The sequence below is a fragment of the Mytilus galloprovincialis genome, chromosome 9 (assembly GCF_965363235.1).
Source record: "Mytilus galloprovincialis chromosome 9, xbMytGall1.hap1.1, whole genome shotgun sequence".
NCBI classification, from domain to species: Eukaryota; Metazoa; Mollusca; class Bivalvia; order Mytilida; family Mytilidae; genus Mytilus; species Mytilus galloprovincialis.
Genome location: NC_134846.1, coordinates 76163243 through 76180211, shown reverse-complemented (window position 1 = coordinate 76180211; position 16969 = coordinate 76163243). Strand labels below are relative to the sequence as shown.

The 16969-nt window shown below is 33.2% G+C and overlaps 1 long non-coding RNA gene across 1 annotated transcript; it reads left to right on the top strand.

Annotated features, from left to right (window-relative positions):
* Positions 1-376: 376 nt before the first annotated feature.
* On the top strand, positions 377-8095 carry LOC143047050 (uncharacterized). Its single transcript, XR_012969381.1, has 5 exons — positions 377-499; positions 601-705; positions 3811-3853; positions 6971-7085; positions 7987-8095. It is a non-coding gene; the product is annotated as an uncharacterized LOC143047050 (long non-coding RNA).
* The last annotated feature ends 8874 nt before the right edge of the window (positions 8096-16969 follow it).

Sequence of the window (16969 nt, the reverse complement as noted above, 5' to 3'; positions counted from 1 at the left end):
AACACATAAACAAACAACAACCACTGAATTACAGGCTCCTGACTGACTTGGGACAGGCACATACATACATAATGTGGCGTGGTTAAACATGTTAGCTTACTTTCTTTGGGCTCGGCGAATATTTGTCTTATTAACAATCTTATCACATTTTTTTTATTTCAGATATTACACAATCTAGGACACTGCTATGGGACGGGATAACCTCTTTAACCTTTTCTAAAAGCTTTTGTTAGGAGTTTTATGACAAAAATTATCAGTATTTTTTTTTAAATTCTCTAAAGTCAAATTTGCCTGAGGGTGTTGAAACTTTATAGCTTCTAACTATTTTCATAGTTAAGTGAAGGGAATTTTGGAAAAGTATGTTACAAATCATATCCTTACCGAAGTTCGAAGATAAGAAATCACGTAAATGACACTAAGACTTTGATAAGTGAACGACTCAAACAAGGACACCATCAAAGAATAATGCAGTCTACTTTTGTTTTAATTTGGTGTATTAGTAAGTAATTTTGATAGATGCTATTTACTTTTTCGTCATTTATATAGAAATTAAAAACATGAATAGTTGTTATTTTACTTTATTTTTAAATTTTTTTATAGGTTTAGCAGCTGCTTGTGTTGATTTGTCTGAAGATTGTTCCGACAAGAGTCTGTGTATCTTAAAATCCTATAGAGATGGTTGTCAGAAACTCTGCGGCTGTCCGCGTAAGTTTTATTTAATAGCGTAATATACTGTGATGGCTCCCTCAACTATACCTGCTGTTTTCATAGATCATTCTAAAACTGTCCAGTACACTCCCGAATGAAGCGTAGTATAAAAAAGACCACGTATCACGACCATACACAGGTGCGAGACTCAAATGTTAAAGTTAATAGTACCACTTAAGTCGGGAAAAAGATCACAGCACACTCCCCACTAAAGTTGTGTAGTGATTTTTCAATGCGCGAAGAATGATACAAAAACCGTGCGCACAACAAGTATATTGGGAATTACCTTCATCAGGTATTCTCATGACCATGTTTGAAAGCCAAAAAATGAGAGAATTAAAACTCGAAAAGGACCTGAACAGAACACAAAAAACTGCTGACTGCCTATTTTTGATTGGTTAGCTGTTAATGTCGTGTCCGTGACGTACGATAATAAACAATACAATGTTTGCAGGTGATAAACAGACTTCTGCAATCGGCTCACTGATCATGCACTCCAAAACAAACTATAATATTATTTTATCATACTCAGTGGTTGTGAACACTTACCAAAGATACTAGGCTTATAATTGGAGACACCAATTCGTGTACGGTGACGGTCGAATCAAAACATTTAGAAAGCTAAATCCAATATCAATAGCAAAGGTATTTATATTTCAATAAATATATATATACCAATAATAATTTTTCATGTCAGCACAAAAGAGTTGACTACTGAGCTGGTCATACCCTCGGGACGAGACGTCTAGCGGCAATGTCATCGACTAAGTGGTTGTAAAATTTCATCAAAGATACCAGATATCAGATAAACTGGAATGGCAAACGCGTCTTTCGTTGATGCTCAAATCAAAAGAGTTGGAAAGTTAAATAAAATACAAAGTTTAACAGCAATATATGTATAACCGAAAATTCCGAAATGCGGATTACGCAATCTGCTCCTAGGGGTAGAGAAACCATAGTGTTTTTAATGTTTCAAGTTTAATAAACAGTGAATTTACAGAAAATATACATATAGCTGTTAATGTCGCATCCGTGACTGACGTACGATAATAAACAATACAATGGTAGCAGGTGATAAACAGACTTCTGCAATCGGCACACTGACCATGTACTCCAAAACAAACTATAATATTGTTTTAGTTTTTACCCTATATACCACTTTGCCTAATATTCTTCTTAAGAAAAAAATCACATCCCTAATTAACTGAGCATTTAAAAAGTCAGAATGCGAGTACATATGTTCAAACTCTTTTAGGTCCTTTTGTAGTAGCAATAAACAAAGGAACTATGTCAACTGGACATGCTTTGATACTATATCTGCGCTTGAATTTTTACTTGATAAAATTTTTGTTCGCTTTGGAGATTCCGTATATCGTCAAGTTATTGGAATTCCAATAGGGAATTACTGTGCACCACTTATGCGGACCTATTTTTGTATTGTTATGAGTTACAATTTATGACTAAAATTAACAAAGACCAATCGAAACAACATTTGATACAAAAATTAAACAATACTTTTAGAAATTTGGATGATATATTGGCTCTCAATAATGACAACTTCAGTATGTATACTAAAGAAATTTATCCTGTTGAACTTACTTTAAATAAAGCTAATACTAACAATGACCACTGCCCTTTCCTCGATCTTGATATCTATATCATTTACGGGAAGCTTAATACAAAAAATAATGATAAAAGAGATGATTTTTCATTTCCTATCATTAATTATCCATTTTTAGATGGTGACGTTCCCTTGTCACCATCTTATGGTGTTTATATATATATATATCTCAACTTGTACGATTCGCTCATGTATGTAACAACGTATTAGATTTTAGCGAGAGAATTTATGTATTACTGAAAAATTATTACACCAGGGTTTTCGATATCACAAACTAGTCAAAACATTTACTAAATTTTATCATCGGTATAATGAAATAATTCGTAAATATAACTCAACATGCAGACATCTTTTACTATCAGGTATTTCACATCCGATCTTTTATGGTAATATTCTTCACAAAGCACAAAAATGTCAGTATTCACCTCAAAAACTTACAAAATCTTTAAACAGACTATAGTTGCGATACTGTTGTCAGATCATTAAAGATTGTGTATGTTGGCTTTAATATTGATTCACTTATAGGGTCTTTGCATCGGAACTTAACGCATTTAAAAAAAAAAACATTTGTTGGCATGACACGGGTCATGTTCTTCTGATATATTTTACGATAGTATGATACTAAACCCTTAACGGTAGGGATTGTGCCTGATATTCATATGATGACGACATTATCTTTCAATCAGTTTAATTGAGGTCTGGAGCTGGCATGTCAGTTAACTGCTAATAGTCTGTTGTTATTTATGTATTATTGTCATTTTGTTTATTTTCTTTTGTAACATCTTCTGACATCGAACTCAGACTTCTCTTGAACTGAATTTTAATGTGCGTATTGTTATGCGAATACTTTTCTACATTGGCTAGAGGTATAGGGGGAGGGTTGAGATCTCATAATCATTTTTGCCTGTCCCAAGTCAGGAGCCTCTGGCCTTTGTTAGTCTTGTGATTTAATTTTAGTTTCTTGTGTATAATTCGGAGTTTAGTATGACGTCCATTATCACTGAACTAGTATACATATTTTTAAGGGGCCAGCTGAAGGACGCCTCCGGGTGCGGGAGTTTCCCGCTACATTGAGGACTCATTGGTGGCCCTCGGCTGTTGTCTGCTCTATGGTCCGGTTGTTGTCGCTTTGACACATTCCCCATTTCCTTTCTCAATTTTATACACTATCAATAAAAAAGTAAAATAGCAAAAATACCAAACTTCAAGATGAATTCAAAACGGGAAGTCCTTTATCAAATGGCAAAATCAAAAGCTCAAACTCATCCAAATGTCATATTTTTGGCATGGTTTAGGTCATTAATGTTGATCTATGGAAGCGTTCAGTTGCCTTTTAATATAAGAAAATTGAGATATCGTTACGAATTAGTCATTTTACTACTTCAGAACTGCGACCGTATAGTTTGTGAAGTGAGTATTCAGTCAGTTTTCTTGATTACATTGCAAGCTTCAATGCAACATAATTTCATTATTTTATTTAGATAAGATACAAGACAAGACAGTAGGCACAGACGCAGAAACAAGGTGAAAACTTAAATGAGAATAAGAATCATGGTTATATTAATGTACAATTTTCACTAGAACTCAGTCAATATTTAAGAGTGTTTAACACTAATTACAGAAGAAATTGCTGTGGTTTCACAATAACGAAACCTTTCATTTTATTTGAAACAGTGATTACTTTAGAAAAAAGTAAAATAACAAAAAGACTCGAAATTCTAAGCAAAATTTAAAACGGAATGTCCTTTATCGAATGGTAATAATCGAAAGCTTAAACATCATGGATTTAACCTGGTTTTATAGCTAGTGAAACCTACTTGCACTTGCATAGAATTTCATTATATTGTTTGAAGTAATAATTCTATTTTGATGAATAATTGAACAAATATATATGACTACATAATCCCCTTCTAAATAACTTCTACATATAATCATGTAAATTTTATAAGTGTCTGGTTGCATATGGTCCCATGTAAGTACAGTGAAATAGATTTGTTTATATTAACTTCCGCGTATACTAAATACATTTCTCAACTCAGATAATATTCAAGAGGTTGTAGCTGTTTGTCTTCCTGCTATTATGTTTTTTTGGTCTGTGCTATTGTGCTATGGTAAATTTTGGTATTCTTGTCCTCTTTTTTTTGCTAATGTTCTTTGTCTATTTGTCTTTTTGTGTTTCTTTGTTGCATATTTGTTTGGTTTTATAGTTATTATAACTGGATACAATGAACTAGTTCAGGTAGGTTCCTAAAAATGAATTGTTTCAGTTGTCAGACCTAAGAGCTGAAAACAGACGATGGTCACCAATGTATCCTATTTTTGACATTTTTTGCTATTATGTCTGGATGTTTTTCACTCATTGCTTTAAATATTGCCGAACTTTATGCTGCTGTCATACAAATGAGAGATTTAGCTAGCTATAAAACAGGTTTACTCCAACATTTTCTACATAGGAAAATGCCCGTAACAAGTCAGGAATATGACAATTACAATCCATTCGTTTGATGTGTTTGAACTTTTGATTTTTGCCATTTGATTACGGTCTTTCCGAAATGCCTGGAAGTTCGGTATTTTTGGTATTTTACTTTCTACAAATAATCTTTTGTAAGCGTCTTTTGTCAAATTTACTATCAACTTCAAGATTTTTGTTGGAGTCTTTCTTAGATATATTTGTATGTTTGTTTGATCTTTTTAGTCGGTTGTGTTAGATATGTCTGCATTGTATATACATACAGTTTTGACTGCTGGATCCCCATTATTGTCACATTAACTTATTGTGTTTGGTTGTGTTGTATACCCAATGTATTCATTGCAACGGACCTATCAACAACTGCGGTACTTGTATGAAGTTAAGCTAGCTCTCAAAAAATGTTTTACCTACCATTTTCAGCTTATTTTTTAAAAATGATGCATCCTTGATATTTTCCAGCCGCAGTAAGTTCGTCCTAAAACTACGACAGACATTTCGCATCCAAATTTATAAGACTATTAAAAGTCTGTGGTAGATCTGCACAATCTTAATTTACATTGTAAAAAATTTTCGTTCAAAGGAAAAAAACTAAATTTGCAGGCCAAATTACCGTAAAAGCTAACCACAAGGCTGATTTGTTTGTAAGAGGTATTATTAGATAAAACTAAGAAATGGTACCTAGGAAATGAGCATTCAATCATTTCTTAAAAGATACTTTCGAGAGCAAACTGAATTATATGACTAAGCTACTTAATGAACATGAATCTTTTAATCGCATATCTTTTGGGGATGCTCTCTGGAACTCGGTCATCCGCCCTTCTCTAGCACACGGATGTGCCGTACGGCTACCGTCATCCGCTTCTAGTCAACATATACTTGAAACATGGAAATATAAAACTGCAAAACTGATTTTTAATACTAAGATGAATATTCCAAAAGCTGCTTTATTCAGATTTGGGATGGGAGCCAATAAACGATTTTCTTGATAGACAAACGGTGTCTTATTTTGCTAGGATCCAAGGCCTTGACTCAAGTAAATTATGCCGAATTGTATTTGAAGAGCTCAAGTCCTTAAAGGTTCAAAGGGGATGGGACTATCCACAATATATAATCACTTTATTCAATATGGTTGGTCTGGACCACTTTTATAACTTGAATGTCAACTATAATATATTTAATCAGTTTCTTGGAAGGTTTGTCCGGAGTAGGCAATATCAAGAAATAAATGATAAAAGCAGTCTAGATATTTTCTCAAAATTTAACTTTGCACAAGGAAGGCAACCATATCTGACGAACTTGCTGGACTTCAAGTCTGCAAGACTCAAATTGTTAATACGAACAAATTGTTAACCTGTAAACAAAGTCTTGTATAGGATGAATCTTATCGAGAGTCCCACTTGCCAAAGGTGTTTATTTAATTCTGAAGAGTCCATTTAACATTTCCTATTAGAGTGTTCTGGCTTCTCCTCAATCCGTAATAAATACATATCTGATATAAATAAATATCTAAGTTTTACTTTCCCGGGCCTCTGCTTCACAGAATTATCGTCCTACGATAAAATACAAATACTGGTTGGTGATTGCTTTTATCAGGTTGATCCCTACATTAGTAAAACATTGGACAGTTTAAGTAAAAAGATGTTCAGTGAAATGTTCTCTAAGAGACAATTGGTTTTGGAACCAAAACTTTAAATGTTATTTTTTTTACGTTACTTTTAGTTTAGTTCATATTTTTATGCTGTACATAATGTTTATTTTTCTTATGTAAAGATGATGTCTTATTTTACAATGTACCAATTGTAAGTCTGAAAATGTTTTATTAATATTTTTACTTGTCTGTATATATTCATTGCATATGTTGTTAGATGCATTTGTGGATACCCCGTCTGCAAGTACCCCCGTTGAAAAGGGGTAGTTTCTAAATAAATATATAATATATATAATTTCAGGGATGCATGTACATATAATATATATATATTATATGTACATGCATCTCTGAAATTAACTTGAATTTTAATGAATTATCATCTTATCCCCTTATTTAAGATATATATACTAGTAGTTGAAACTCATCTTTTCAGCACGGTTTGTCTTGACACCTTGCAAAACCAACAACTAAGCCTTTTCACAATGAGTATGTCGTAAACCCTTACTCTCATTTCTTTTCACAGTTTGAAGCAGAGAAGAGGATACTGTGGTACCAGTTTCGATTGTAGTTGCAGAAGTGGACAGGTCGCAGTTTGCGTACATCATGTCTGCATATGTGAGGATCCAGTTGGAAAATAGGTAGCTAAATTTATAACAAATATATTTTATATTAGGAGTTTTCCCGGATTGATCATATATATATCTTCAACTGATGTTACGCATACTTATTTGTTATTTTCAAAGTGTACACATTTGCTTCCTGCATTGCGTGGTGCAGATTATTCATTTCTATCCTGCCTTGTGCGAACATATCTATTTCAGTTCCAACCATGCAGGTTATTTATTTTAAAAATGACACCCCCTCCTTAAAAATCAATTGGTCGTCCCTTAATGGTAATAGGTAAATCTCAAGAAAGATGTTTTTAGTCAGACTCCTATATGAAGAATCTCTTTATATGTTGTCGCTGACTGCATAAAATGTCCCCCCTTTTTTTTAAAAATTATTTATAGTAAATGAGCGATTTTTTCATGTATAGTAAACATTACATTACATGAAAGTTGATTCACAAAAAACAAGGAAAAAAATCAAAGTAGGCTATTCATTGTTTAGAATAAAAATTTAATATTCCGTGCAAACAATGAAAAATTAATCCAAATACAACATATTCTGCCCCAAACGCTTGTGACCCATACGCAAAATCAGGGACAACCTTTTGCAGAAGTTCGAAGTTTACGGTCTTCATAACGATTTTGTTTACAGATGCGATATGTCTATGTCTAGATTAAAGATGTATATTCTTCTAGACTGACGACAGTCACACAGAGCGGTAAATTTATCTATGATTTGACAAATTCATATTTGAGACATACTTGACTGAGTATAGATTCGCATATCGGATGTTAGCTGATGTCGACTATACTGTTGACATATTCGGTTTAGTTCCATTTGCAATTACTTCGTTTTTTATTAAATGAATTTTTGAGCATTGGTAAAGTATTGTTGTCCCTTATTCATTAAACAATTTTCTTCTCTTTTCAGAAGAAAACCTAAAGGTATTTCAAAGGTTACATTTGGACATGTAAAGAATAGTATTGAAATAAAATTACACTGAAGTATATACTATTATGACCAATAGTATTGAATTGAATTTGCTTTGTTTAGTTATATTGAAGTTTTATTACTTGGAGATATAGTAAACTCTACTATGTCATACATAAAATACAAAATTAATAAGCATTTAAAACTGTTCTTTTTTTATAAATGACCCTCGAACGCAAATACAGGAGCAATTCTTTTATATATCAAGTTGGAATACTATTCACTCAATGTTTAATTTCCTGTTTCTTCACTCAACGAATTGTTTCTATCAAAGTTGTATTTCTTTGACTTAATAGCTCGTCATTCATCAATGATTTATTCGGTAACATTTGGTTCTGAGTAAGATATTATGGACATAATTGAGCAAATCGTGATACAAGCATGAAATTTGGTTTATAGGTTGACTAAATGATAATTAAAAAAAATAAGCTGCTGGCCATAATTTTTCTTTTTTATTCAAATTGGCCACCGGTCATTTGGAAATGGCGTCATATATAGTTATCAAAGGTACCAGGATTATAATTTAGTACGCCAGACGCGCGTTTCGTCTACATAAGACTCATTAGTGACGCTCATATCAAAATATTTATAAAGCCAAACAAGTACAAAGTTGAAGAGCATTGAGGATCCAAAATTCCAAAAATATAATTGACTACATTTCGTAAGTCCTTTTAAAGCTGTTTTATAGGTATAATCCAATGTTAGTTTTGATAAAACTTCAATTAAAGTTCCTAAAGTACGATAAAACAATACATACATGAAGAAAAAAGTGACTTCTGGTTAAAAAATGGCAGCCACGACGTGGAAAATGTCAATTTCATCATTTCTATCAACTTAACAAGATATATCACGGTCTTTGTTTGGTTCAAATGCATATCTACATGTTGCCTTTCATATAATTATCTTACATTTACTAATACACACAACTTTACGAGTAAGACCAGAACGGTAGCATCTACAGTTATCCACACATCTTGATTTCTTGCATTCGCATTTAAAAATTCCTGACACGAGGATGCAACGGCAGCCAAAGAAATCCATTTTGGTTTCTAACTGTCATTTTTTTTCTTTCATCCAACTCGAGTGTTCATGACTTGGAACAAGGACCTGTACCTGAATGCATAAATCTGGATGAGCCCAAACATGTCCACCTTGATATGTGATTCGGAAGAGAACCTCTGGTAGAAAGAATAGCATCATAAACCCGCTGCTTCCCTGCAAACGATTTAAATCGTGCCTCGTTAACAGCAAATGTTGATGTTGCCATACGTGATGCAAACAAATGCTTCTATGTTGTCAATGTATGTGTCTGTGTTTTAATAATAAAGCGGGGTAAAAACGTCCATTACATCTGGGAATACTTTTCATTTGTGCGAAGCCAACCTTTTCATTTTACCATGAAATGCCGACATAGTGTCACATCAATTAAATGCATGGTAGAAAAGAAGGACAGCTGCAAGTGGACCAAACGAATTGGCTATGGCATGTTTAGAGAGCCATAGAAAGCCTTTATTCATTCAAAAACATATTTACAATTTGTCCACACCTTTACTTGCGAGTGTTGCAATTTATCATACTACTACATCTGTGTCAGTACTACTAAGTACTTAAAATTACTTTTAACAATCATTTTCAGCAGCATGCTTACCATGGGCAATCATTTGGATCAGTTGATGGGAAATCGCAATCTTTTTTAAAGTATACCCACTTGCTCCGATTTAATGCCACTGTTGAAAGTGACATTCTGAGACAAAGACGGAGGAGCATTTTGGTTTTCATGACTTATTAAATCTTCAAAGTCAAACTGTCTACTTTGACCAAAAATTACAAAGAAGTTTCCAGTTTCATTTTACGCCTTTTATAGGGAATTGTTCTTTTTTATCTGGTTATTAAAAACAGATTCTTTTTCGTTTTGCATTTGCTTCAAAACATCTTCGTATTGTTTGGACCAAATAGCTTGAAGTTTATATACATATCTTACCTGCTTCCGAATCAACAACTTCCTTAACTGGAGTCAATTGTGTACAAATCTGACGACTCTTCTAGAAATGAATTTCCAAACTCGTTCATCACTTTGGAAAGACTTTGAAGTTTTTCGAAGAAATACTTTTGTGTATCGTAGAGTCTTCATGATGTCGTACTTCTGTTGTAGAATGACTCAAACACCTAGATCTTTTAAATTCGTCTACCAGTCTACTGACTTCAGGTCCAGCTACCATCCATCGTCTAAAAGGGACCTTCGGTTAAACGTATGGCACCAACATCGCCCTTCACAATTTCATTATTCTGTGTTTGTGCTTTATCAATTGTGATATAAGAAAACAACTATCTTGTCTTATGAATAGTAAAATTACCACTTGCAAATTCAATTGCCACCTGTAGGTGATATTCGGAAAGGGATCGGTAACCACCGAGCATAATTAACATGATAAAGACAAACAAAATACGATATCATGCTTGGTATGGACTGTTTGTAAAGTACGATATCTGACTTGTGAAATGGGCGTACTACCGACTGCACAAGAAGTTCATAATTCATAATTGAACGTCAGAAATTAAACTGTGGTCGAGATGACTCTCTTTCCTTACACCAGTTGATCAAATACTTAAACGTCACAGAGTCATGAGTGATATTTTCTTCGTTTACGCTTTCGTAAGCTGACATTATCAATTCAAGCAAAACACATGCTGTTTATATGCTGTCATCGATGTGCGTATTTAGTCCTAATTACATTTGAACATACATGAAAAGAATATGCCATTCTAGGTGTTGCTATATCAGCTTTTCTAAAAAAGAACCAAATATTTTGTCAATAAAAAAATCAAGCATTTTGATGCTTTTCAACTTGTTTTGATTCTATAGGTCCTAACATTTATATATCCCTGGCTTTTAAAGGTTTTGGTTTGATGCTTTCTAATGAGGATACATTGATACAAGCGTGGTGGACGAATGTAATTTATAAATTGTTGTCACCATTTGGTTAAGCCAGTGTCGGAGAAAATAATTCTTTCTTTTATAACTACACAGAACCAAATTGATGCTCATTTAGATGTATATTTTTATGATGGACTGTAAAAAATAATGTTTACGGCGTATTTCTTACACTTTTTACTTGTCTTTGATTTGTAAAAGGTAGCACAAATGTTTTAAGTTTAGCAGAGTGCTTACATGTTTGTTCTTTCGTTGGTGTTCAAAATTACCATTTAGCCATGATGAATATAATGTAGACGAAACGTTAATCTGACTTGCACAGTTATTAATCAGATGCTTTAAACACGTAAAACCACTCCCGAACTTGCCTGGAACATGCATGTATAGATTTAAAAATGAGTTATCAATACGAAGGGAGAAATCGAAAACAATATATGTCTGCATAGACATTGCCATGGCCAAAAGGCGAACAAGTAAACGGCAGTTTACACAAGTCTACACCCGAAACCAAAACTATCCAATAACGAAACAGGGTGCACTTACATGGTCATCTGAGACATAGAACAAATCCTGATTTGCGCCCGTAAAACTTTGGAAGATATGACTTCAACACATTTTATTATTCAGTTAAGATAATCTATTCCTACAGTAGAAAATCCTTCGAATTTCGAAAAAGATTTAAGGATTTTCAAACAGTTTATTAGTAATTCTGACCAAATCAATGACATTTCATGGCAACACAGAAGTGCTGACTGTTAAGCTTAGTACCTCCACCAGCAATGACATCGACCCAATGGTTGTAAATTAACGCATCAAAGATATCAGGTTTAAACCTTTGTACTACAAACGACTCACCACTGATGCTTAACTGGGAAATATATATGTTTTGCTGGAATAATGCTATCTTATAAGAAAAATCAGAATAGTCTTCGTTGAATTATGTTGTTGGTTCAAGTGGCACTAATGAGTCTTGTATTTACGATAACCCTGGTATCTCGGATTTTACAACCACTTGGAACGCCACTGCCTATTAAGTTTCGTTACCTACGGTATCATCAGTGCAGTAGTATGCACTTCTGTGATGACATGAACTATAATTAATGCTTTCATTTTCTCTAACTGTACTTTATAGATATTTATATTTTCTAATTCTAAATGTCGAGTAGTTAATCAGTGAAGATTTGGAAGAAAAAAAACTCGTGCATCTTGTTTACAAAATCATAAGTGTAGTATCTTTATTGAATTTTAATATTATTATCTACAACTTAAAAAGGCTTAAGAACGAATCTGGATACTTTTATTTGACAAAAAATAACAATGTTTGTACTGTAAAATGAAATTCGTTATGAAGGCAGTTTTAATGGTATTTTCTAACTCTCTAATGCGCCATTGGTGAGATTTATCTAGACGATAGGCACGTCACGTCTGGTGTACTAAATGACCGTATTTCGGGAAATATTAGCAATTTTCGCAGAAACTATTTTACTGCAAAATTTACTTTCCACAAATATTTCCTTGTATATTTAAATGCATTGTACCAATCTCTAAAATAAGGAAAATTAACACAACGAAAATTTAACAGCAAATTAAAGCCAAAGCCTCGAAAAAAATCCGACGAGTAAATGATCCAATGTACGGTATAAGTCTGATATCTTCGGTAGCTTTATTCAATTTTCATATTTAGCTATGAACTTCTTCTAAAATTCCATAGAACATGCAGAACAAACACCATATTCTGATTTTGTTGATTTTGGATCAGCTTTTGCTTTTTTTTAAAAGTCATACAGCGATTTTAAATATATCCTCGTCGTCTGTAGCATAAACGCTTGATTCTTTCTGTTTTTTGTTGGCATAGTCTTGGGCGAGGGTGATTATGATGGTTTTAGGTTCATGTATGTAGCCTGGGATCATTTTTAAAAATCATATGTAATAAAAACATGTGATATTTGGTTAATAAAGAGCCTAACCTCAGTAGAAATTTCAACATGCGTCTATCGTTAAACATATATGACAGAGGACATTTGCATAAACAGTAGAGCATATTAGTCTATTTGAAATTTGCCAAGCCTGACTTTGAGTTACTTTGATCTCAGTAACAGTAACTGATGTTCCGGTTTTTTTTCTTTATTGAAATTGTATTTTCTTCCAAAAAGTACTCATACAAACATTTGTAACGGATCTGAATAAAGGCAACAGAAGTATACCACTGTTCGAAAGTAATAAATCGATTGAGAGAGAGATAACAATTCCAGGATACAAATTAAAACTGGAGTAAACGCATCAACTATAAGAGGAAAACAACGAAACAACAGAAACACTGAAGTGCAACAAAAAACCAAAACGACAATGCAAAACACACAGAAACGAAATATAAGATAACAACTGCCATTTTCCTGACTTGCTAAGGGCATTTAAAGAAAAAAAAAATGATGGATTGAACCTGTTTTTGCGGCTAGCCAAACCTTGTGCTTTTATGGTAATGTTAAATATAACACTAAAATGACAACACTACATGCCATAACATTCAGGACAGAGAAATGCACAAACAAACATTACAATAGGACATTTCGACATGCTAATAGTTCTCAAATGTACCAGGCTTATAATTCAATACACCATGGGTGCATTTCGTATACATAAGGCTCACCAGTGACGCTCAGATAAAAAAAGTAAAGAAAGCCAAACAAATACAACATCAAAGAGCATTGATTACCCAAAATTCTAAAAAAAAAGTTGTGCCAAGTACGGTTAAGGCCTTGAATAAGAAAATCCTTAGTATTAAGAATAATTCTTACTTTTGCAAACAGTAAATTTATTACAATGACCATATAGTTGATGTTCATGTCAAAAACGAACACATAAAACAAAATAGGACAGCACATAAAAAAGAACAAAAGAACCATGCATTGTCACCGACTGGATAACGCTACAAAAGTGACGTCACTGGTAAATATCTAAAATTTTGATATAGTTCAAAATCAGGTTTGTAATTATGGTATTTGATGTATAACAAAACAATTACAATTTAATTAATATAGAATTATGTTAGTAATTAGATAATTAACTTTATTATCTAGCTATGTCTTCTAAATCAAACTATAAAACCAATAAATCGTGTACTTTAAGATGACCCAAACTAAAATCTTATGAATGAACTGGGTGATTAATTATCTTTACTTTTACATACGAATAGAATATTAATAAAAATAGAATTATAACTAAACGACTTTTATTTGTACTAACTTAAACTCTTTTTAATGTCTAACCTAAATACTAGAACTCTTGTCATGTTCACTTTAGGCATTTAGTGCCTAACTAATGGTCAAGACATGTTCCAAGTTGGAATCATTCGGCTGCAGTAATCTAAAAAGCATGATAATTATATAGTGTTGTTTTCATTTTCAAGATTTGGAATGTATCTCTGCGTTAGACCTAAAGGTTGAAACCGAATTCAAACAATCAGTATAAATTAAGGTAACAGGAGTATACCGCTCTTCAAAAGTCATGAATCAATTGAGAGAAAAAAAAATCCGGGTTACGAACTAAAACCGAGTGAAACACATCAACTATAAGATGAAAACAAAGCTGAAGTGCAACAAAACACGCGAACTGTTTGATAACAACTGTCATATTCTTGACTTGGTATATGACAATCAAAATAAAAATGGTGGGTTGAACCTTGTTTTATGGCTAGCCAAACCTCCCGCTTATATGACAATATTAAAATAATGTCGTTAATATGACAACACTACGTTTCAGAAATACAACACAAACACACGCGCAAGAACACTCATTACAGAGAAACCCACAAGTTTGATGAAGATTAATACAGGTGTTTTTGGTGTACCCCGTTGCTAAAATTTAGGTTGCACACATACACATATTTACTATTTCCCATCATCTTATCAAGTTTGTTTTGCAATATATTTGTTGTAGTAAAGGGTAAAATAACAAACATACTGAACACCAAAAAATTCAAAAACTGAAAGTCCAAAAGCAAAAGGCAAAATCAAAAGCTCAAACACATCAAACGAATTGACATCAATTGTTATACTCCCGACTTTGCCGTAACTTTCTTGTAGAAAATGATAGTATTCTTGTAAGTATCATCAGTAGTATCTACGATAGGCAACAAGACGAGGAAATCATGATCTAAAATGACATCGAATGTCTAAGTTCGAGTTCAGTTAACTAAGGATTTTCTCATCCCAGGCATACATGACCTTAGCCGTATTTGGCACAACTTTTTGAAATTTTGGATCCTCAATGTTCTTCAAAAGAGGATCGAAAGATACCAGAGGGACAGTCAAACTCATAAATCGAAAATAAACTCCATGGCTAAAAATGAAAAAGACAAACAGACAAACAATAGTACACATGACACAACATAGAAAACTAAAGAATCAACAACACGAACCCCACAAAAAACTAAGGGTGATCTCAGGTGCTCCGGAAGGATAAACAGATAGCGTCCGTAAAATTTACGATGTTATGATTTCAATTTCACCATTTGGAACTCTTGGTTTAATAGCTTCCTTGTGAGCAGCAGCCCTCTATCAAGAAAATCATGATAGGAAATGCAAGCACGGGAATATCCTATCAATTGGGAGATGTATACCCCGTATGCAGGCGTTGCTTGAATGTTGCTTCTTAGAAATGGAAAGTTCACAATTGGAAAGCTGAAATCATCTGTTTTGTCATAAAGTTTTGATTTCAACCAACCCTCATTGTCAATTTATAGATGTAAGTCAAGATATGAGGCCGACTTAACTGTATCTGTTGTATCCTTTATCTCTAGTTCAATGGGATAGATGCGTTCAACATGGTCACCAAATTTTGAATTATTTAGTGAAAGAACATCATCTTTATGGCTAACTTCTTATCTTTCTTCCTAAGAAGTTCCTTTATGAAGTCAGCCTCAATAAAAAAAACAAGTCGGGAAGAAGAGGGGTACACTTTGTTTTTCATTAGAATGCCGACAGTCTGTTGAAATATACGTCTTCCGAACTTAACAAATATATTGTCAATCAAAAAATCAAGCATCTTGATAATGTCAGTTTGTTTGAATCAGAGTGATCCTTTACAAAGAATGATTTATTCCTCCCCAAGACAAGATACTTATATCTACGTTGGCCATTATTTTTTATGAAACAAAGCAAAACCAACTCCTTCAATTTGTCTTTTAGTTTGGAATGTGGAATACTTGTGTAAAATGTAGAAAATGTTTTAATACTATTACAAGATGAAAGAGACTTAGATTGTATGTACTCTAAAAACTTTGGAATTTTTAAGCATCAGCATCTGATTCACGCCACCTCTAGAATAGGCAGTTTCACAATAACTTTGAAGTCCGTCTTTGATTGCTGATAAAACAGATGTTAATAATTTAGAAAGAGGTTTCGTGGAGCACTAAGAAGACTTAGCAATATACCATTGTGTGTAAGGACACTTATGTATCCAATACAGAGATGGAAGATCCAGTTCTTCATCTTTGGTTAAAATTTCAAAGGAACATAAAACAGACCTATGATTATAAGGATTTCCTTTTTGGTAAGTGTCGTGAGAGTATATGTTGAGTTTCCAAGTGAATTGTCAATACCTAATTCGTTTATCAAGCAGTTAATGTAATGAGTTTAACACACAAAAACGTTGTTGTTTGGTGCTTTATCTGCGTGGACAACAACAAATTTGTCATAAAGGTAGGATAAGTGTTTAGCAATATTTGGGTCTTTAAAGATTGACATAGCATGGGCAACTTTGTACTTGTTTGGCTTTATGAATATTTTGATATGAACGTCACTGATGAGTCTTATGTAGACGTAACGCGCGTCTGGCGTACTAAATGATTATCCTATATTATTCAGATAAGCATGGGAAATATTATATTTTCGAAGGGGGGAGGGGTTTGTCGTCTTTCCAGCTTGAAGAGAAATTGTTTTGCATGTGAAAAATTCCAATATTTCTTATTTCTGTGTCTACAACTAATGGCCA